Raw genomic sequence first — 22,387 nt, forward strand, 5'->3', positions numbered from 1 at the left:
AAATTTTGTCAGACACATCTTCATTATATGTATTATTTTGGTTTTAATTCGAAGTGATTTTATGTGTGATGTAAGGCACTCATCACATATAAAACCTTCCTTTGAGCTAAATTCTGCAAGCCCATGCTCAGTATTCAGTAAACATTAAAATCATTATTCAAAGGAAATGTTTAAACATCCCTGCAAAAAAACTGAGTAAAGGTATGTTGACTTGACCCATGCTTTGGGTGCTAAATACCTTTTCAATTGACTTTCTTTAGAGAGTGTGGCAGGTGGGATTAATTGAGAAATTTGAGTTAGCAGATGCTAGATTTCAACTGCAGGAGGAAGGTGGGGAGAGGACTGTTTTCAGTGATAGGCCCTTAGATATGCAACTCAAGCCTCCAGCTACCCTAGCAGGTAACTTCTGGAGCATACTGCAGAACTTCTACTTTGAAATTCACCCCTATGTAAAACAAATATTCATGAACCCTTAGGAACCATTTAAGAAGTACAGAAGAACAAACAGAAAGGCTTTGCTTTTTCCTAATGAGATCCATCCTTCAGAACGTTATCTGTCCTACTAGCTAACCTCAGCACAAGTTATTTATTTTTCCCAAAAAATCTCTCTAGTCATGGCCTTTTTTAACTAATAAAAAGGAAAGAGTGACAGCCTGAGTAGGTGTTTAAGTAGTGGGTGTTGGTAGATGCCTCCTTCTCCCTTTCATCACGTAAGTACCTCTTATGTTTTCCTAATGTTTTTTTTTTATTTATTTATTTTTGTACTGCTCTGAAGATAATGGATTCTCACAGAAATGTTGTGAGGTTAATTAGCTGTATAAAAGTAGCTTTGGATCCTTAAGAGGAACTGTATAACTGTGTACTGGTTTATTGCTGTTAAGTGCTGTATTATTTTAGTAAGATATTAACTATAATTAGAAATAATGGAAGAGTACCAATATTTGTTGCTGATGGAAATAGCACCTCTGTTGTTAATATTCCTGCTAGTCTTTCTCATATCCGGAGTGCTTTTTTACAATGGGTGCCATTACAAAGTTGATGTTTACCAATGGATGCCAGAACCACCAAAGGTTTTTCATTTACTAATAGTAGAGGGAAATATGACATAAATATTAACTACAAACAGTAACTATTGGGAAAATTATCTGAGTTATTGTGGGGTACTGTTCCACAGGATTGATATAGGGTAAAACAGAAGCTAAACAGTCATGCTATAGGGTTTTGGGTTGTAGTCATGTTATTCTAAGGACATAGGCTGGCAAGGTTCTTTGATATCTTTTATTAGACCAACCAAGTAGTTGGAAAAACATTCTTTACAAGCTTGTACCCAGAAGCTTGCACATAATTTTTTTTTCAACTACTCAGTTGGTTTAATAAAAGTCATGCTGTTAAACATGCTTGAAAACTCTTCATTTATCCTATAGAGGATTATTTTGTGTGTTCTTCATGATTATGACCTACATTTTAAATGTAGATATTGTGTTAGAGTGCTGGATACAGTTTGTAAGTTAACTTAATGTTACCATATTTGTAATTGTCTAAAGCATCTGAAGGGAAGAACTGAAGGTGCCAATTATATACGGTGTTTGTGCTTGAAGTATTTGCTTTATCATATTAGTTGTTATGCTTCTTTGAACTCTGCTTTTAGCTAATATTCTGTGATGTGCTTTCCAGGCAGGCAGAATTATAAAGAATGAGTGAGCTTTTCCTGCACAGGGAAAGCACATCCTTACACATGTATAGTTTACTACTCATTGATTTGTGATCCTTCAGCTTAGTAACTAGCAAGTAAAGCATTTTTATAATGATGGTATTGATGCAACTCAAACAATGTAATTAGTTATATGAATATAGATGATGTAAAGCTTTCTGAATGCTCAGGAATCAATGCATCATTGGAAATATTAATAAAAACCTACTATATTGTTTTCAAGGGCAAGGAATTATTTCATGTTGTTCATTTGCATTGAGGCCTCTCTTCAGTTTTAACTAGCACCTGCAATATATTGTAGAATGGTTATGTGGCAGTAGTCATCTATAGGTTATCAAGAGCAATTGATTTACAGATGATAGGTTTGTTCTTCTGTGTTTATAAATGAAAAAAAATCATCCACAAATGTTTGTCTCATAGAAATGAGTGCACATTTTAGACTAAAATATATCTTTTGGATATTTCCATTGCCTACAGTAGGATTCACTCCAGCGGTAAATGTTATATTTAAAGTTACCTACCTGCAGCTCTCCTATTTCAGGATTTTATTCTGGGTGACTGAAATTAGATGAAAGTTGTTGTTGCTTTCTGTCTTGTTTTGGGTTTTCTTCCTCCACGACGTGGGAATAGGAATGCTACTGTATTTAAACCAGAAGTCTATGGACCTTTCCTGTATATTTTCTTCACCAGTCTTCTGGGAAAAAAATTGCTAATTATTCTATGTTTTTTCTATCAATATAATCCTGGTCAGAGCCATTTTATTGTCTCAAATGCTTTAAAAACTTGATGGATAGTAAACAAGAAGCCTTTGTGCAATTCTAGTCAGTCTTCATTTTTCATATCCACGTCCTAGCTTGCTTTTCCCTTCTTCTAAATACACTGCAGAGACCTCTATGTGTCTGGAGTATAATTGAAGTGGGCTGGTGGGAAAGCCACTATTTTCCATAGAATCATATTCTTCCACCCTGGCCTTAGTAGTACTTGGCCAGTAGAAAATTAAACATACTTGCATTTGATGCAGGTGCCTTACTTTATTCAAATCAATAGGATTAGTCATATGTGATTGAAAGCAGAATTTCTCTTCTGTTACCATCTTAATGACGCAGTATTTTCATTGATTTTTGTTTTGTCCTATTTTCCTTCATCCTTTTATTACCTAGCTCCCATGCCTTTACAAAGTTGTTGCTGCTGCCGCTGCCGCAATTTAGTTCTTAAGCACTTAAGTGGCTTTGATAGACAGTGGAACATGTTTTGACCTGTGCTCCGTTCTCAGAGAAGATTTCAAACTCTGTACCAGTACTGTAGATAGTGTACGCACCCTGAAAGTGGATTGTTTTGGATAAGAGTCTAAAATGCACATATAGTGGCTTTAATGCTCTTCCCCAAAAACTTATTTGAATGGAGTTCTGAAACCTTTATCCTATTAGCTTCTACTGTTACTACTTTCCTATTGTTTCCCACTCAATAGTCTTACACCCTCCTTTGCTTTGACAGAAAATAAGTTTTGCAGAAAGTCCTATTTGGAGATGAAGACTGCTTTGCTCTTCCTCTGTTCCAGAAGGTTTATCAGTTGAGGGTGGAGGAGAGGTAAATGGATGGGGACCTGCTGTTTCTTCCTATGTCATAGTATGGCAGGGTAGCAGCTTAGCAGGACAGTTCCATACCCTGGGTAATTGCCTAGAAGTGGGGCAGTACCAGCTGCTGACCCTTAATGCCCTGGCTATTTATGTATCCCCTCCTTCCCCCAGGATACCAAAGGTAGCACCTGAGGTTGCTGCCCTGGTTGGCCTCCTCCTTTCCCTTACCCCTCCCTCAGTTTACTACCAGTAGCATGCAAGCACTGAGATCCAGGAACCTTTATTTTGACAATAGGCCTTACCTGAACATTAGGCTATTGAAACCCCTAACCTGATTTGGGGTGTCAAGAGGGTTGGGTCTTCTTGGGCATCAATTCTAAGGCCCTATCAGTTACTTGATGCATAGAGATGTGTTCCAATAGAGCAGTAAGCAGTTCTGACCCAAGCATATTAACTATAGTCATTTAGCAGAAAAAAACTGTTTCTTTGCTAAGCGGAAGGCAGATATGATATCCAATAGTTCACCAGGCTTCTGATTTACATTTGTCCTGAGTTTAATTTTCTTACTTTTTTCTTTAAAATAGCTTATGTGATTTGAGGCAGAAAATAATGGGTGATTTATTTATTTATTTACTTAGCATATACAATATGTTGAAAATGCATTAGCCATCTTATTGTGATGTCATCACATGTGAGGAGCTTAAAGGCCACCAGGTAGCATAGTAAGTGGACATGAGTCAACAGTGTGGGACTACTTATGTGCCTGACATGGTGTATAAGGCTATCTATGCTGCCACCTAGCACACAGTGAAAGAAGACTACTGGATAAAGAAAACAATATTCAGACACAACTCTGATGTGGTTCTGTTTGAGGCTTTGGTTTGAAAGGGATAGAAAAATGATCACACAAATGATCCCAGTATAATTTGTGCCAGTTTTGTACACTGATATAGATTATGCATGTGTCGCAGAGCACTGAGGTGCCCTGCTCCTAGAGAGGGGAAACTGCTGGGGAAAAAAGCCCTAGCAGGGAATAGGAGTCCACCTGTGGGTTGCCAGGGCAACTGGAGGGAGCAAATGACCCACACCTGCCAGCGGTCAGCTGCCTGTAGGAGGCAGGGCCTGGCTCCTATAAAGCCCAGAAGCAGAGGCCTGTGGCAGTTCCCTGCCAGCAGCCAGAGAGGCAGGAGCTCCCTCAGCCATGATACGAGAAGCAGTGGGAACCGCAGGTACTGCCTAAGCCAGATAACAGAAGGCAGCTCTAAGATGTCGGAGCAATGTGGTTACAGCCAGGCGGCTTATAGTTATGTTGTAGCCTAGGGGCTTGTGTTTTGTTTTGTTAGTACATCGGTGGTTTGGGTGAGGCTATTAGGGGTTGGAGGAGGCCTCATCAGGGACTCTCAGTGCAGTGTGAGGACCCCGGCGCCAGTGAGGGTGCAGCTTACGGGGTGCTTAGACCCCAGCCCCAGAGAGGGGCACTTTGGAGAAGCCCCAGTGCGGGTGTAGCAAGCCTTAGAGAGGGGCACTTTTGAGAAGCCCTAGTGCGGGCGTGGCGAGCCTCAGAAAGTGGGCGACATTATTGGAAAGACCAAGTTGGGCACGGCGAGCCCCAGAGAGGGGAGCGCCTTATTGAGAAGCCCAAGTGTGGGCGCAGAGAGCCCCAGAAAGGGGGTGACATTTGAGAAGCCCAAGTGTGGGCGCAGAGAGCCCCAGAAAGGGGGTGACATTTGAGAAGCCCAGTGCAGGCGTGACGAGCCCCAGGAGGAGGCACTATTGAGAAAGACCCAGACAGGGGGCGACAGTGCAGAGAAAGCCCCGAGAGAGGGCGACGGCCCACGGAAGACACCGAGAGGTCGAGGAGAGCCCCGGGGGGGGGGGGGGCAGCAGCGTATGTAGAAAGAAAGATAGGGACAATCCAATGTCAAATTCCATCTGCGAGGCTTGGGGCGTGGTATCGGGGTGGTTGGAGCCATGCATAGCCCATAAGGCTAGGGTGCTCCAAAGCACCTGTTGGCAGGACAAGACCCACGAGGGGTCCAGGAGTCTACAGGACTAGAGCGTACATCAGACCGTGTCCAAGAAGACGTGAGGCAGCCTCCCAACCAATTTAGACGATCAAAGTCGTGGCGGGCGAGAAATAGAGGGTGCCCTTGGGCCAACTTGACATGGAGAGGGGGCCTTAAGGAGCTCACAGCCCTCCTGCAGGACCCCGCTGTTACAGCATGGATATGTAAGGGACAGATGTACACCTTTACCTGGCTGTTATTAATGCACTGAGGTGGTGTGAAAGCAGGTTTTGGTAAAAGCAGCTACCCTGAGATGAGCAGGAAACAGATGACAGACAGATGACAATGCTGAGTGTCTGGGGCCTAATCCCAGCATGCAGGAGTAGGAGGGGCTGGTGCCAGACCCCAGATCTGGCCCAAGGACCTGCCCTCCATCATTCCTCTGTCCTATGGGGACAAAGGTTTGAGCACCAGTGGCATAGATCAAAAAAGACCATTAATATCATCCCTGTATTGAGAACATTCTGAAAACTAATACAATGGGGGCATTGGCTTTTAATATGGAAGTGAAGTAAGAGAGACTCATGAGGCTAAACTGTACGGATTTTTCATTTCCAGCCTGGACCATCAATATTTGGTGCTGGTGTTTCTCTGTGGTCTATTTATCATTTTATAACAAAAAAGGAGCTACAGTGAAATTAGTAAGACAGGGACAAGGTCATACTAAACTCGTTGCCAGAAAATGAAATAGTTACTAGTAGCCTAGTAACACACAAACAAACAAGGTTCACAAAAATTATATTTATGCCTTCTAACATAAAGATCTCCATGGAAGATGTTAGATATAGAAATTTATCTGTCTGTTGATTGAAGGCACAATCTAGCTCACTATGTTCCAAAAAAAAAAAAAAGGGGGGGGGGGCTTAACAAATAACACAAGTGGCAATTGCTGTATATCCTGTTTTCTGCAGGAAATAGCAGATTTTCTCAGAGAATATTTAGCATGTGTCTGCTTATGGTAGGTACATTTCCTATTCCCTGCTGTATGAGTCACCACTTCCAGTTAAAGAGCTCAGCTGCAAGAGCTAGGTCAATTTTAAAGGAAGTCCTCAGAAAATAAAATTCCAATGCAAAAACAAAGCCACCTGTGAAAAATTATTTTAAAAAAATGATAAAAAGTTGTGTGGATTTTTAATATTCTGCAGCCAACTTGCTAGCAGATTTGATCTCTTTGAGAGCACAGCTGCTGGGACTAGCTTTAAAAAGAAAAAAAAAAGTAAAAATGAAAAACTCTTTTTAACAGATGGAGAGCTGCAAAATTGAAACCTGTAAGTATTTGAGGAAATATGCTATGGATTTTGGAATTATTCAGGGTCCTAAATTATGTCAGATTTTGGTACTTGTGAAGAAAAATAAATGTATAGAAACTCAGAATTAGTGAATCTGAAATGGATTTGGATTGAATAACTGTGTTGAGTTCCTCTGTTTCCTTGCCCTACCCAATATAGGTATTGCTAATCCTTGAGGATCAAAAATGGAGACCTATTGTGCATTCTTAGGTGCCTTTTCTTTAGTCATGGATTCTTCTGAGGGTAGAAGAGATAATTTTTTTAGCAGGGAGTAGAGCTTCCAAAGAGAAGAACAGGATAAAAATATTTGATGGAATCTGAATTAAAAGCTCTATGAGAGAAAAGAGGGGTGGAAAATTAAGTTTATTTGGTTGCGGGGAATAGAAAATAGAAATAGAAAACCATGAGTTGGGAAAGATTTTGGTGATTTCTCAGTCATTGGCATTTTGCTGATTTCACATACAATGAGGTTAGGTTACAGTATGTTTGTAACTAAAACCCCAGAAATTTATTAATTTTAAATACCTCCAAATGTGGAATGCTGTGTAACTACCAAGACTAGCAAATGTTAAATATAAAGAACAAGTTGGAATGCTAAGTTTCATAAAGATGAATATTGTTACATAATAGGTAGTGTTCTGCATTCTCAGTTTTTTATTTAACCCCCCCCACCCCAAACATAATTTTTCAGAGTTTATATTTGAAACATAAAAACCAGGATGAAATCAGGATAAAAGGGAAAAAAAATCAGTTTCAATTGGGGGAAAATTGGCAGAGAGAGAGGAAGGGAGTAAGTCTGGGACTAGGGAAGGGGTGGGGGAAGAGGTGCGGCGGCACAGTCCATTGGCCACTCCCATTGGTGCACCAGGGAAGAAAGCGGGGAGAACTGTCAGTGGGTGCGGGACATGGCTCTTGCTGCTACATACCCCCTGGCAGGGTTTGTCACAGGCCAGCTGGGCACTGTGAGTGTATCAATTTTATCACAGGCCAAATGGGCTGTTTGATTCAGTTTTGGATTGAGGAGGCAAAGTTGGGAGTGGAATAAAGGCAAATTTATTATAGCTTACACGCACACAACAGTTAACAGAAAGATAAATGCAATAAGCAGATAAGGCAATATAAAAGAGCTAATAGTAAATAATAACAGATAATAACAACAGATAGATAGATCAATCTGTCACAGGCCAACTGGGCACTGCGAGGGTATTAGCCACACTGGGCTGTTCAAAACAACAAATAGACAGACGTGGGTTGGCAACTTATCGATAGTCCCTCAATGCCAGGTGCGCACCAAGTGATTCCAGCAAAGTCAGGCTTCCCTGATGATCGACGCTGTCAGAGGGATTACCGGGGAAGGTCCCTTGATCAGGATCTGATCCTCACTCACACCAGGAGTCTGGGGTCCAGGCATGGAACAGAAATAACCATTCTGTTCCCTCCTTCCTGCTGGTTACTTGATGCGTGCGTTTTTTATACCTAGTCTTATGTTAATCTGTTGGCCTCAGGGCCACTCACAATGTTGCCCTATAGCTGTTACCCTATGGGATTGAAAGGTGTTAAAATTATCATAAAATACGACGCCAACATCTTAAGGGATAGCCAGCATGGGTTTGTTGCGGGTAGGTCTTGCTTGACCATCTCATTTCCATCTACGACCAGGTGACCTATCACCTGGACAAGGGAGAAGAGATTGATGTCATATATCTTGACTTCAAAAAAGCCTTCGATCTGGTATCCCATGATCACCTCTTGGTGAAACTGGCCAATTGTCACCTTGGGTCCACCACAATCCACTGGCTGGAAAATTGGCTCCGGGGTCGGACCCAGAGGGTAGTAATTGATGGAAGTCACTCATCTTGGTGTCCTGTGACCAGTGGGGTCCCCCAAGGCTCTGTCCTTGGACCCATATTGTTCAACATCTTCATTAATGATGTGGACACTGGAGTCAGAAGCGGACTGGCCAAGTTCGCCGATGACACCAAACTTTGGGGCAAAGCATCCACACGAGAAGACAGGCAGGTGATCCAGACTGACCTGGACAGGCTCAGCAAGTGGGCGGATGAGAATCTGATGGTGTTCAATGCCTATAAATGCAAGGTTCTCCACCTTGGGAAGAAAAACCTGCAGTATCCTTATAGGCTCTGCAGTGCTACGCTGGCTAGCACTATGGAAGAAAGAGACTTGGGGGTCATCATTGACCACAAGATGAACATAAGCCTGCAATGCGATGCTGCGGCTAGTAAAGCGACTAAAACGCTGGCTTGCATCCATAGATGCTTCTCAAGCAAATCCCGGGACGTCATTCTCCCCCTGTACTCGGCCTTAGTGAGGCCGCAGCTGGAGTACTGCGTCCAGTTTTGGGCTCCACAATTCAAAAAGGATGTGGAGAAGCTTGAGAGATTCCAGAGAAGAGCCACGCACATGATCAGAGGTCAGGGAAGCAGACCCTACAATGACAGGCTGAGAGCCCTGGGGCTCTTTAGCCTGGAAAAGCGCAGGCTCAGGGGTGATCTGATGGCCACCTACAAGTTTATCAGGGGTGACCACCAGTATCTGGCGGAACGTTTGTTCTCCAGAGCACCCCAAGGGATGACTATAAGGTCAAACGGTCATAAACTACTACAAGACCGTTTCAGGCTGGACATAAGGAAGAATTTCTTTACTGTCCGAGCCCCCAAGGTCTGGAACAGCCTGCCACTGGAGGTGGTTCAAGCGCCTACATTGAACACCTTCAAGAGCAAACTGGATGCTGATCTTGCTGGCATCCTATGACCCCAGCTGACTTCCTGCCCTTTGGGCAGGGGGCTGGACTCGATGATCTTCCGAGGTCCCTTCCAGCCCTAATATCTGTGAAATCTATGAAATAAAAGGTTACTACCCAGACTCAAGTTTATCCAATAAGCAAATTATGATGCAGCACCTTTAGGTTTGAAATTGACATTGCACCGCCTAAATCCCAACCCCTTTTAGGCTTCATTTGAATATGCTTTCTTGGGATATGCTTTTCTGGAATGTGCTGGGTGTGCTAAGCAGTTAGATCCAGTTTTTATCGCTAAGGCTGAACCCTGAGCAAAAAACGGTTACACCAGCTAATCTCACAGCTACAGCTTTGCCTATGGGGCCCAGTCAGTTCTATGAACAGTTAATTTATCATTTTGGTTAAACTTATGACAGGCAAGTTACATTTGCAGTTTACAAACTTATAAACTAATATTAAGTAATATTAACTGTTTAGGCAAAATACCAAATGCCTCCAAGAAGCACATATGATTGCTTATTAGTCCCTCTGGTTCTGGCTGTCACAAGGGTTGTGGGCTAGGGTGGCCTGTTCTGGGCTCTTCCTGGGTGGTGTGTGCCCCCGGATCAGCAGCAAGAAGCACATGGTGTTGCACCCTGCCTTTCTTCCCTGGCTGCATTCGTGCCTCTCCCTCCTGCTGCAGTAGTTTGCTGCCAGGCTGCCCTGACATTTGGGGGGAGGGGAGAGTGGCACAGATGTGGGGGGGGACCACCTGACCCTGGTACCACAACCTCTTAGCCTGCCTGGGGTCCAAGCTGGGAGCCCTGCACCCCCAGACAGTGGCTCCAGCCCCATAGGCCTATGTGGAGTGGCTCAGTGCAGCACCCACCACAGGGAGTGGGGGCAGGCTCTCCTGGGGGGTGGGGGGCTCACAGCTCCCATTGCCTAGGGCAGGGCCAAAACCAGAGCCACCAGGGTTCAGCTTAGCCTCGCCCACCCCGGGAGTGATTCCCACAGCCTGGTCTACCCCACCTGGGGTCAGGCCTAGGAGCTTCATGCCCCCAGGAAGCAGTTCCATCCACCCTTCTCTGGCTCCCAGGTGGCCACTACCACCCCCTGCCTTTCACCTCTGCATGTGGCCACTGCCACCGCCCCTACCCCCTAAATCTGGACAGAAACTTGTGCCTCAGGTAACTGGAACAGGGGTGCTTTTAGCTTACCAATGCTAGCCATTTTACAGTTCAAATCCCTGCTAACCAGCACAAGTGGGGAACAGGCCATTCTCTACTTGTGCTAGTTAACAAGGATTTGAACTGAAAAAGGGTGTAAATCAGTAAAAACTGAATGACTTAAAAAGCAGGAAATTTATCAGCAAAAATCAGTAAAAGCTGAAGATGTGGAACACTAATAATAGGTTAGAGATTTTCTTAGCTAAGATTTATGGGAAAGAAATATATTCTGTATTGCTACCATTCCATGATCTAAAACTGCTGTACCCCTACTAATGTATAGAGATACTTCATCAATGTTTTGCCTGGTGCTTTAACATTTTGAATCTGTTTTTGCTGCCATATATGAGGGGGAAAGAGCAAGCCACAGCAGGTCACTTGTAAATGGTTACAAGGTTAGTGCTCAACTTCAACTTGCTATTAGCTGTGATCACTTTATCAGTTTGCTTTCTTTTCTTCATTTGCTCACTTTCCTTATAATGCTCATATAGCTGAAGAAAGGTACCATATATCCTCAAATCCAAGGCAAGGCTTTATTCCCTCATACAACATTCATGGTGGGGGGAAGCCCCTTGTCTTGGATTTGCATACAAGGTGGGTGGTCAAGACTAGAGTCATGACTGCATCAGCTGTCTGCCTCCCATAACCTCTGCCTCTTTCCCCCTGCTTCCATTTACTGCTCTAGCCAAGGGCACAGAGAACATGGATGTTCCAGCTCTTGCCGAGCCACACACAAGTGTCCTGGAGCTACAGCTGTCACAGCTATAGCTGCATGGCTTAAAGGGGCCGCAGCTTCTATGTCCTCTATGCCACAGGAGAGAATGGAGCCTGAGCCAAGCTTGACAGTAACTAGTGGGGGACAGAGGACATAAGATAGAGGCTATGGGAAGCAGGTAGAGAGGCAGAGGCTGCAGAGGTGGTTCATACATCTTGGAACTTGTCCTGATCAATAGGGAAGAACTGGTGGAGGATGTGAAGGTGTTGGGAAACTTGGGAGGAAGCAAACCTAATTTGAAAGAACTGATGTTGCTAAGATGTGGAAAGCATGAGGTCAACAGAGTTTAGACACTGTGTTTCAAAATGTGAATTTCAACTGACTTAAGAAGATAGTAGGCATGGGGCTAGAGAATGACAAACTGAAAGATACAGGGACCAGGAGGGCTAGAAGCTTCTTAAGGGGATAGCACTAGAATCCCCCAAAAAGCATTTCAAAGAGGAATAGCAAGAGATGGCACAAGGAGCTTCCAGGGTGCCTCAAATGCAAAAGGAAAGTATACAAACAATGGAAAGATGGGCAAGTCACCAAGGAAACATAACAGGAAATAGCAAGGCCTTGCAGGGACAAAATCAGGAAGGCAAAAGTAAAGAATGAGCTACACCTGGTGAGGGAAATTAAAGACAACAAGAGGAGGTTCTTTAAGTATGTTACTAAAGAAGAAAGACCAAGGAAGGTGTGGATCTACTGTTAAATAGCTGTGGCAAACTCTTAACAGAAGAAGGTGGAGTTGCTCCAGAATGGCTTTGTTTCAGTCAAAAAAATCAAGCTGCGACCAGACAGCTAGTAAAAATTCTTTGGATAAGGAAGAGGAAAATCTGAGAGAGAACTGTTGACTGTTCCTTTGGTTATCTTCAACTTGATATCAGGAAGTTACTGGAGGAGATCATAAAGAAGTCAATTTTATGTTACCTGGAGGAGGAATATCTAATGATGAGCACCCAGTATGGATTTACTGGGCATGTCTATCCATATAATTAATGTGAAGCAATAAACTCAGGAGCAATAAGCTCCGGGGCACATTTTGAATATGTGCCTGGGACTGAGGCACGCTGAGCCAGATCAGAACAGTCCTGGCTGGCAAGAGCCCCTGTATGTCAGCCTGCCAGCCCAGAGCTGCTCCTCCCTGGTTCAATGTGCTGCAGAGGGGCTGGTAGGGGCATGAGGGTAAAGATAAATTTACAAGTACTATCCTGCTGCAGAGTTAATTAGTTTACTACAGCCTAATATGGGCATACATATTGCTATGAGGTGTTTACTGTGGAGCTAATTAGTCTATTGTGGAATAAACACCTTCTGTAGGTGCGCCCACTAAAAATAAATCATGACAGACAAAATTCATCTCCTTTGACAAAATAATTACTTGGGCGGGTAAAGGGAATGCTTTGGATATAATGTATCTGGACTTCAGCAAGGGTTTTGCAATATGTTCATTGCCTTGTCCTGAATAAGCCCAGTTCCCTCACCTCTCCTCAGAAGTCCTGTTCCCCAATCCTCTACACATTTTTGTTGCCTTCCACTGGACACCTGAAATTGTCCAAATTCTTTCTGTAGTAGGAGGTTCAAAACTGGACACGGTAGTCCAGATGCGGCCTCACTAATATTGAATAAGCAAATTTATTGATACATCGTGATAACAGAAAGAAGCAGTACAAACAATCAAGAAATTCTATATATCTACCAAATCCTAGGGCTGTCATCAGAGTCAAAGTACATGGCCAGGATGCAGTCTTCACTCTGAGGCTCTTTCTTAGGTGTCAGCATGTCAGCAGTTTGGAGGTGGGATGCCGAGGCCCACAGCTAGAGGCGTGCAAAGCAGGCTGTATTTGATTTAGATTCGGATTCGGCCCAATTCATGGAATAGTGCTTTGAGTTGATTCGGATCTGAAGGTTCAATGCTGACTCGGAGAATCAGTGATTCAGCCATAGGCACAGCTTTTGAATGTTGTTTCTGCATAACTCAAGGTACCAGGTGCAGTTTGTGAATGCTGAGATGATGGGGTGGATGAAGCATCACAGGAGTGTGGGGTGTGGCCCCCACATGCTTGGTAGTTGACCAGAAGTACTTCTGTACTGCCGGGTCCAAAACTGGAGACAGTAGTACAAATGTATCTTCACTAATGTTGAATAGAGGGGAAGAATCACTTCCCTTGATCTGCTGGCAGCACTGCTACTCATGCCATCAAGTAGTTCCGGTCCACTTCGGGGTCCTCCGCTAAGCGTGCAGGCCTCCCCCACCCTGTACCTCCCCAGCTCAGCAATTGGCCATGGGAGGACTCCGGGTGCCCCCCACCCCAGTCCCAGGAGGCACCAGTTGCCGAGCCGGGGGTTGGGGGAAGGGTCATAGTGGAGGTCTGGAAGTGCTTCTGGTCCACTTCCAGGTCTGCCACCAAGTGCACTGGAGACCCCTTCCCCCCCCATGCTCCCATGGACACTCCATCTGCCCCACCATCTCAGCATTCATGAGTTGCCTGGTACCTTGAGGTATGTAAAACAATCTTTTAAAGCTGTATCTCTGTCTGAATTCTAGAAACTCTCCAAATCAATTTGGAGGGTTCTGATTTTAATCAGAGAGATGAAAGGGTCTCCTGATTTGATTCAGATTTGGAGATTCAGCTGCCAAATCAGGCTGAATCTCCACCAAATCAAATTGGTGACCGACGCTTTGGACAGCTCTAGACCACACACCCACTCCAGTGGGGTGTATGAGATGAACTGGTCGTGTGCCATCCCTCCATGGTGGCCTCAGGGACCCTTCCCAGGGGATGGGGACAGGGATCCCTCTCAGGTAGAAGGATGGGGAGGAATAAGACAAAGGGAGGGACCCTTTGTTACTCTCAAGTCTTTGCTTTTGTATTCTCCTTTCCTCCTGATGACTTCATCCATGGCTATGTCTAGTTGCTTGTCTCTCTGTGGCCACATGTTCACATAGCCTTTGGGCCCAGGTCCTTTTCTGCAAAGCTGCTGCTTCTCTTAATTTGGTCTGTTCCCCCAGCACCAGGACTCAGCCACCCCCTGCTCTGAGGCCTTGCTAGCTGGTGTCACTTATGTTATGGTCAGTATGGTAAATCCTTCCTTGGTTCCCAAACTGTGTCCTTGTTAATTAAAGATGGGCGCTATATTTTCCCTTTTCCAAACATCTGGGACCTCTGATGATCACTGTAAGTTTTATTTAAGATAATGGCCAGTGGCTCTGCAGTCCCATTACCTAATTCACTCAAAGTCCTGTGGCACTTTGCATCCATCCCCATGGATTTGTACATGCCCAGCTTTTCTAAATAGCTCCTAACCTTTTCTTTCACTATTGTTGGTAGCTTACCTCCTCCCCAAACTTTGCTGCCAAGTACAGCAGTCTAGGAGCTGACCCTGCCTGTGAAAACAGCGATAAAAAAGGCATTGTGGATTTTACACATCATCTGTATCAGGTTGCCTCCCCCCATTTAGTAAGGGATCCATACTTTCCAAAATCATTCTCTTGTTGTTGGCATACTTGTAGAAACCCTTCTTGTTACCCCTTTATATCCCTTGCTAGCTGCAACTCCAGTTGCATTTTGACCTTCCAGATTTCACCCCTGCATACCTGAGCAACACACTTATACTCCTCCATAATCATTTGTCCAATTTTTCACTTCCTTTAAGCTTCCTCTTTGTGTTTATCATCCTATTAAGAAAACAACGAAGGGATATTACTTGCTACCTGTTGATTCTTTTTTTGTCACAGCAGGGACTGGAGCCAGCATGTGGTCTGCTAGCTAATATGCAGATACCTCTCAGCAAGGAAGATGGGAGGGGGGAATTCCTGCTTAGCAGGGAGTGGTGAGGGGGAAGGAAGGAACAGTCTGAAAGTCTCTGCTGGAGCTGCAGCCAGGGAGTAGAGGGGAGGGGCCAGCTCTGCTGTGGAGCAGAGAGCCCTGTCCAGCCCAGACAAGATGCTGGGGGTATCTGGTTTATCTTAAACGAGCAAGGGGTCTGGGACAGACTTTGCGTAAACTGGTCTGAGCCGAAACAGTTAAGTCGATACTACATTCAACAGCTTTCTCAAACTATTTTCAGCCATTTTCAGACTGGTTTAAGTGCACTGAATGTCTGTTCTGTTACAGGTTTAAACCAGTTTCTGTTCACTTAAACCAGTTTATGTGCAATGTCTGTCCCTAGCCCAGTTGTTAATGTTAGATGATATTGAGTACGTCCCAAGAAGCCAGTATGGGTGGGGGAGAAATGGTTGAAAACATTTCCCTCCTTCAATTTGCTTGCATTTTGTTTGGGATATGGGCCTTGTTTTTCTGAATCCTACCCACATAGGTCAAATCCTACTGTAGCAGTCTTTCTGCCAGGTCAGTACTTGTCAAGAAATTGTCAACCTTGCATTTTTTTCAAAGTAGCTTATCTACAACAGGCTGGTATACCTCAACATGTTCGAGGCACTCTCCTGGGAGGTAGAAGATGTGGGTTTCAATTCCCTTGGGCTGAAGAAGACTAGGAATGCAGGTGTCCCCTACCCTGGATAATTTATATAATTACCTATGCAGCCATGCTTCACAATTTGACTTCTTTATATTAAGTCTTATAAGTGCATATCCAAAGGATTGGGTTCCAGGTTCTGGTTTACAAGTAGACAGAAGACAAGTAGACAGAAGAATGTGCCTTGTAGCCCAGATTGAGGTGCTTCACCTCTGAACAGGCATGGGAGTTCTGACATGGTCCTATACGTAGTCTTTATTATTAGCTATCTCAGGGTTTCTTCCTTCTCGTTGTGCATGTGATTTATTTTGGAGTTCTGTTTTTGCTTGTTTGGATTGCAGAAGGGTTGTAGTGGCATTGTAGCTATAGTGGTCCGGAGAATATGGAATAAACAAGTGTTTGGGGGGTTTTTGTGGGGGGTGAGGTGATATATTTTATTAGACCAACTGTATAGTTGGGAGAGATTCTGAGGTGTGCATCTTCCTTATGCACTATATAGGGAGTCTAAACACCTACCACTGAGTTTTAGATTCTATCTTGGGGATCAGCCAGGGCAGCACATGACACATTGCCCATGCTGTGAGTCTCCTCTGCTGTGGAGCTTGGAGCAGCGGAAGACAGTGCAAGGTTGCAATCCTGGGCTCCCTGTGCACTAGCAATAAGAAGTGATAGGATCTGATGCTTGATTGCCACAATCGCATCCCCTGCCATGCTTGTGTGGCATAGCAGGAGGCATGATTGTGTGGGTCATGCATCAGATCCTGTAATGCCTTTACCTGAATGTCTAGATGGGCCCTTAGAATCATCTTCTGTCATGCATTACCTCTGTAGGATGCTTAAGGAAATATATTTATATCTCATTAAGAATTTTATGTTAAGTAATTTCTCATTCAAGATACTGAAAGGCACCACTCTGCATTTTGCTTGTGATTTTACATAATTCATCTAAATATAGTTAATTGCAGAGCTGTTTTATTTTTGTTGTGTTCAACATATTCAGATGCTTCAGGTTGCTTGTATTGTTTCATAATGCTACCCCCCCACCCCCCATGTCTATTTTGGTATATAGGTGTACCTTGAATCAAGTTCCCATTTGGGTTGGGGTTTTTTTAATGCCTGTTTTCAATATCTTATATAGTCATGGTTGTATCCTGTCACAAAATGCAGCATAATGTTTCAGGTGAACAGTTTCTCAAGGTTAAGATCACTTATGCTCTGATCCTGACACTTATGACCAGATAAACCCTATCCCATCCTCACATCATGCAGCAAGTCCTGATTCAGCTAGGAAGTAATTTAAATATATATTTTAATAGAGCTGGATTTAACCATTTGCTTAAAGTTACACAGTGCTTTTCACTTAGAACCTTCAAGAGAAATTATTATGAAAAGATTGAACATGGCAGGGGGGGGTGTCAGGCAAAAGCAATAACATTTTGTATTAAGCAAAGTTCTGATTCAAAGGAAAAATCATTATAAATTATTTTTAAAAATTAGAAGGCCAGAAGGGACTTTTGTGATTATTTTTTTTTCTACTTTTGTTTTTTGCACTTTATCGGAACAAAATTGGGTACTAGTCAAGAGATTCTATCTTACAGCTAGTGTCACAAAATTAGACTAAGGGGCATGTGTAATTCCTTTTAATGCTAATAGATATTGTATGCTCTCTAGGAGAAAAATATACCCTGAAGTGCTATAATTTAGAGTGATTTCATTTGTATGTTACATTATAGCTGATTTTAATAAAACATTATATTCCAACTTATTAATTGATATGTTTAGATAATGAAAGATGCTGAAGATATTTTAGCATTTTTATCAATATATTAAAGGCTCCAGCACTGTTGTTGCATGCTTGCAACTCTGTCTGATTTAATAAAGAGCTTTGCTTACAGAATGGCTTTGGGGTGGTCTTATTGTTTTAGACTAGATCCTATAAGTACCTAAACCCGTTGATTGCACTTTGCAAAAACAGACACTCTTACAAAAAATTGAAATCTCATCTTTTATACATAAGGTTCATGACATGTTGACATCTGTGTGTGTGATTAAAGGGATGCCTAATGTACAGTCCTGTAGCAATCTAACTTGCTTGAATCATGATGTGGATCACCTCAGGAAAAATAGGGATGAAATGAAACTGCTATAAGTAACACCTGTCTCTTGGAGAATACAGTTGCCCTGGGTAAAGTGTACATGGAAAATTAATCAAAATACCCACATTCATATAAAAATGAATGTTATATACATAAAGTGCTTAATCAGAGAAATGAAGTCCCACCTTTATTCCAGGAATTACAGTTTGTCATAGTTGTAATTGCCTGCAGTACTACTTTGAGTGAGATATGACACTTCTGCTTCATTCATCCACCATGTCATTCATCATAAACCAAGGATTTTGAAGACAGACAAATTGAAATAGAGGAATTTATGATAAGCCTTATTTTGATTGTATTAATGCATTCTGACTTATGTCCTGTTTCAGGTTTTCCTACTCTTATATTTGTAATAACTACTGCTCTAGAACGTATTTTTTAGGAATTGTCATTAAAGTTTTTCCAAATAATTAACATTTTGCAACACTGAGAATGCATTTTTTGTTGTTGTTGCTATTTCTTATGTCTAATTGACTGTTAGTGGTAAATGTGATTTTGGAGCAACTGACAACAGTAAGGTGTGTGGTATGGGGGAGGGAGGTGGAGGACCTATAATTTTATATGAACTGAAAAGATGCAACTCACAAGCTGGCAAAAATTCCTATGTTGGACCTGCAAAGATCTGAATTGAGACGGGTGGAAATGAGGCTTACAGAAGTTACATATGGGTAAACCTTAGTTTCATCTGAGTAAATAAGCACAGTGCAGAGAGGACTGGAACTGAAGGGTGCCATAAGGGTCTAAAGCCACCTTGGTTTTTCGAAGTACTGCTAGTCAGGAAATGTTGGATTTAACGTAAATTCACAAGTGGGCATGGTCTGTCCCCTAAAAGGTTAATAATTAAATATAATGCACTCTGTCTCCTTGCAATCCCAAGGAAGAACCAGTCATAATTAGGCCCTATATTCATATAAGCACTTATTCATAGAGACATATGGTGAATGTGGCACACCTTGACCTTTGCTGTGGTCAGGTACAGGTTTGAGATGTGTTCCTGGGGTATTCTCAGTCCTTCAGGAGTGCTGTTCTGTCCCAAATCCCTCTCTGCTGCCTGCTGCTTGACCATGAGAACCAGCTGAGATTTGCCAGTAAGGAAGTCTTTGACCTGTGGTTCCTTATCCTTAATCTCACCCAGGTCTTGCCAGCTCTTAGCAGAAGGAATTTTGCCAGCTACAAGAAGCATACCCTTGTCTGCTCAAGCACTAAGAAAAGATAAGATTTTCTCCTTCCTTCTAAGATTCCTGCTTTTATGGGCAGATGCTCTATAATCAGAGTAGTAACACACTTAGTGTTAGTGATAAAATGTAACAAAAAAGATTATTATAAGAACAAGAGGAGAAACATAAGGCATCAGTAACAATATATTAAAATATAGACAGAGTTATAGGAACAAACAAATAAAAGGAAATATCAGACTGGTAACCTGCTCTTTCCCTGCATCTTAAATCCAAGGAAGTTTCTATTCAGCCCACTCTGTGTTTCCTATGCTCGGGAAAACTAAAGCAAAACACTTTCTCTCCTGGCAAGGTTTAAGTATAGTTTCTTATCTATCCATTTACATATGTTATGCATGGGGTTTTTGGGGAGCCAATACTACGAATATAACTCCCTTCCCTCTCAAGTGTACTTTTACCAGCCTAGAAGCCTTTCCTGATCGGATTATTACTAGGAGAATATCTGTATCCTATCATTTAGCCAGGATAAATTGGGTTGGGGCATGGCTTTGTTGGCCCACCTTTTTTAGGGCCTTCCTCAAGAGAGGCAAGCAGGCTACCCCTGAATAGACAAGCAGGATTCTTGGTAGCTGCCTCAGGTTCTTTATGACCCTCACGCAGTCCTGTGACCATAACACCAAGACCTTCAATTTGTACACCTAGGCAACAGTATAGAGGAGTCAAGGCTGCCTTAGACCTACCAACCACTCTTTAAATCAATGAGACAAGAGTTCAAAGTCCAAACCAAGTTCAGACGTTCAGTGCTGCAGTGGGTGTAACTTCTGTCACAGAACAACAGATTCCAGCTGCTGCTGACTGCCTAAGTGAGGGCATATTTTTTTCAGGGTGATGTCCCTTAGCCTCACTCTAACCAAAGAATACCCAGAAGGCAGTGGAGCTAGGGTTTTGTGGTGCCCTCTACTCACTTTATTCTGGAAGTTGCAATATTATGGCATTTTATAGGAACCCCACCCAGTTGCCATTAGACCCTCTAGTTGGATGCAGTTTCCCCAGGACCTCCAGCCATATCCAGGACCATATAATATCTGGCACATCCAACAGATACTACCTCTTACTTAATTTTCCCACTTTGAGAAATGGCCTGAATATCTAGATGTTATTTATATAGTCCCTTCTTTTAAAATGTAAATTTTTCATTTGTTTCTCCAGTGCCAAAGAGCCCATCCCTAAGGGGTTGTTTGCCTGGCTATTTAGCATCCCTTTGTCAGATGCTAATATTTTAGTGACTACTTCTCTCCAGCTGTCTGGCTTTGAACCCCTCCCAGGTGAGAAACTCTTTGATTAAGGAATAACAATTAGAAAGCCATTATCATGTTATGCAATCCTGGTCTTATTATGACATACAGGAAATACAGTTTCTATCAAATACCACAGTGCATACAAATATAAGGATAATACAGCTGAATGCTGTATTTATCTTTTAAGACCTCACATGCCATATCAAAACAATGTATCAAAACAAACTCAAGAAAACATTCATGATACCCCATGAACGTATATAAAAGAAGTGGGTTTCTTGACAGTGAGAAGGAAAGTTTTCCTTTCCTTATCACATGGAATCCTTTCTGTCCTAAAGATCCACAGATTTTTTTTTCCCCTGGCATATCCTTGGTGAAAAATTTGGCCTTTACAAACATGGCTCTAAGTTCTATGTTTGTCAGTCATTCCAGAGTTATAAAGTGATCTGTCATTTATACCCATTCAATTCCGAAAATGAGGAGGAAGAAGCAAGGATTTTTGGGGGGGGGGGGGCGTTATCATTTATTAAACCAACCACATGGTTGGGTGATAGACTTATGTTTCACTAGTCTCTTTACAATGTTTATAAAATCCACAAATTTCACTGACTTCAGGGCAAAAGATCCTCTAAGAGCTTCCAGAATTGTAGGAGAAATATAACAATGGAAACAGTTCTACATTGAGAAACAATGGGAACAGTTCCTAATATAACATTGCTCTATGTCCCTTGTTTTGTTACTGCTTTTTATAGGTTGTCTAGGTCCCCAGATTCAGCAGGAGGGGTGGGTTGGTTTAGAGGATGCTTTCTGGAAAAATGGGAGATACAAATTCAGATCTTTTGAGGCCCTGAGGGACCTAGAACCTCAGCTTCCCATTTCCTGAGCAAGCTTTCTAGTACTATGGATACTAGGTAGGTGCCATTGCCTAAAGGAACTGGACCTTAGATCCACTCCTGTGTTTCAGCACTTCTTGGTTGCTGCTAAGTGCCTCTACCTTTTCAGAATGCCACCTCTTTGAGATACCTATACTATTCCCATCATCTGTGCAGAGTGACTAGGCATGTCTTGAAATCTCTGTATCCTAGATCCCTAACCAAGTCCAACAGAATCACCTCCTGGAGAAAGAAGCCCTAATACTCAAGTGTTGCAATGCCTAAGGACAGGCACTTAAGGTCTTGTCTTAATCAGTGTTGCAATGCCTAAGGACAGGCACTTAAGGTCTTGTCTTAATCATGGCAACAGCATGTCCTGGTTAGGAAGGACTTGAGACTATCCCACTTAAATTTACCCACAGGCATTCTGTAATCTGACAAGTACACTACTGAGGCTACAATGAGCTGATCCCTCCCAGCACCTATTAAACATTCCAGAAACCAAGGTTTTGGGAGAAATCTCAGAGGAATATTCCAACTCCCTTGACTGTATTTCTGGGGTTGAAGCTGAAACCTGGTGCTTCCCTCCATGGCAGCTGCCCGCTCTCCCCCCCCCCCCCCCCCGGGTGGCACCTGACCACAGGCACCCGGCTTGGGTGGTCCCGGGGGGCACTGCAGCCACAGAGGGAAGCATTGGGCACCTGCGCAGCTCAGGCAGGCTCCAGGGGGGCAGAAAAAAAAAAAGATCAGGCTCACTGCTTTTCTTGGGCAGAGCTGCTTTACCAGGTTGCTGTCAGGCTATCTGCAGGGCTTCTGTGGAGCTGCACAGAACCCAGTGTTTCACTCCATGGCTGTAGGGGCAGTAAACTAAAACTCCTTGAAGGAGTTTTATTTTGCTGCACCCCATTATGCGGCCCAATTTCCTACAGTGGCTGAAATTAATGCGCAATACACCACTGAGGTGTGCAAACACTGACACCATTAAAGCGGTGCAAAAGCATTTAGACCGTTTTAAAGTGTCGTGTGCACATGCCTTTCATT

The 22,387-nt window shown here is 43.1% G+C and overlaps 1 long non-coding RNA gene across 1 annotated transcript in view; it reads left to right on the top strand.

Annotated features, from left to right (window-relative positions):
- Window positions 1-337: 337 nt before the first annotated feature.
- Window positions 338-22,387, top strand: part of LOC132250653 (uncharacterized) — a 95,790-nt gene continuing 73,740 nt past the window's right edge. The window contains exon 1 of the long non-coding RNA XR_009462253.1: window positions 338-710. This is a non-coding gene — a long non-coding RNA (uncharacterized LOC132250653). The remainder of the gene's footprint in view (window positions 711-22,387) is intronic.

This window comes from Alligator mississippiensis, chromosome 5, assembly GCF_030867095.1.
Source record: "Alligator mississippiensis isolate rAllMis1 chromosome 5, rAllMis1, whole genome shotgun sequence".
Lineage (NCBI taxonomy): Eukaryota > Metazoa > Chordata > Crocodylia > Alligatoridae > Alligator > Alligator mississippiensis.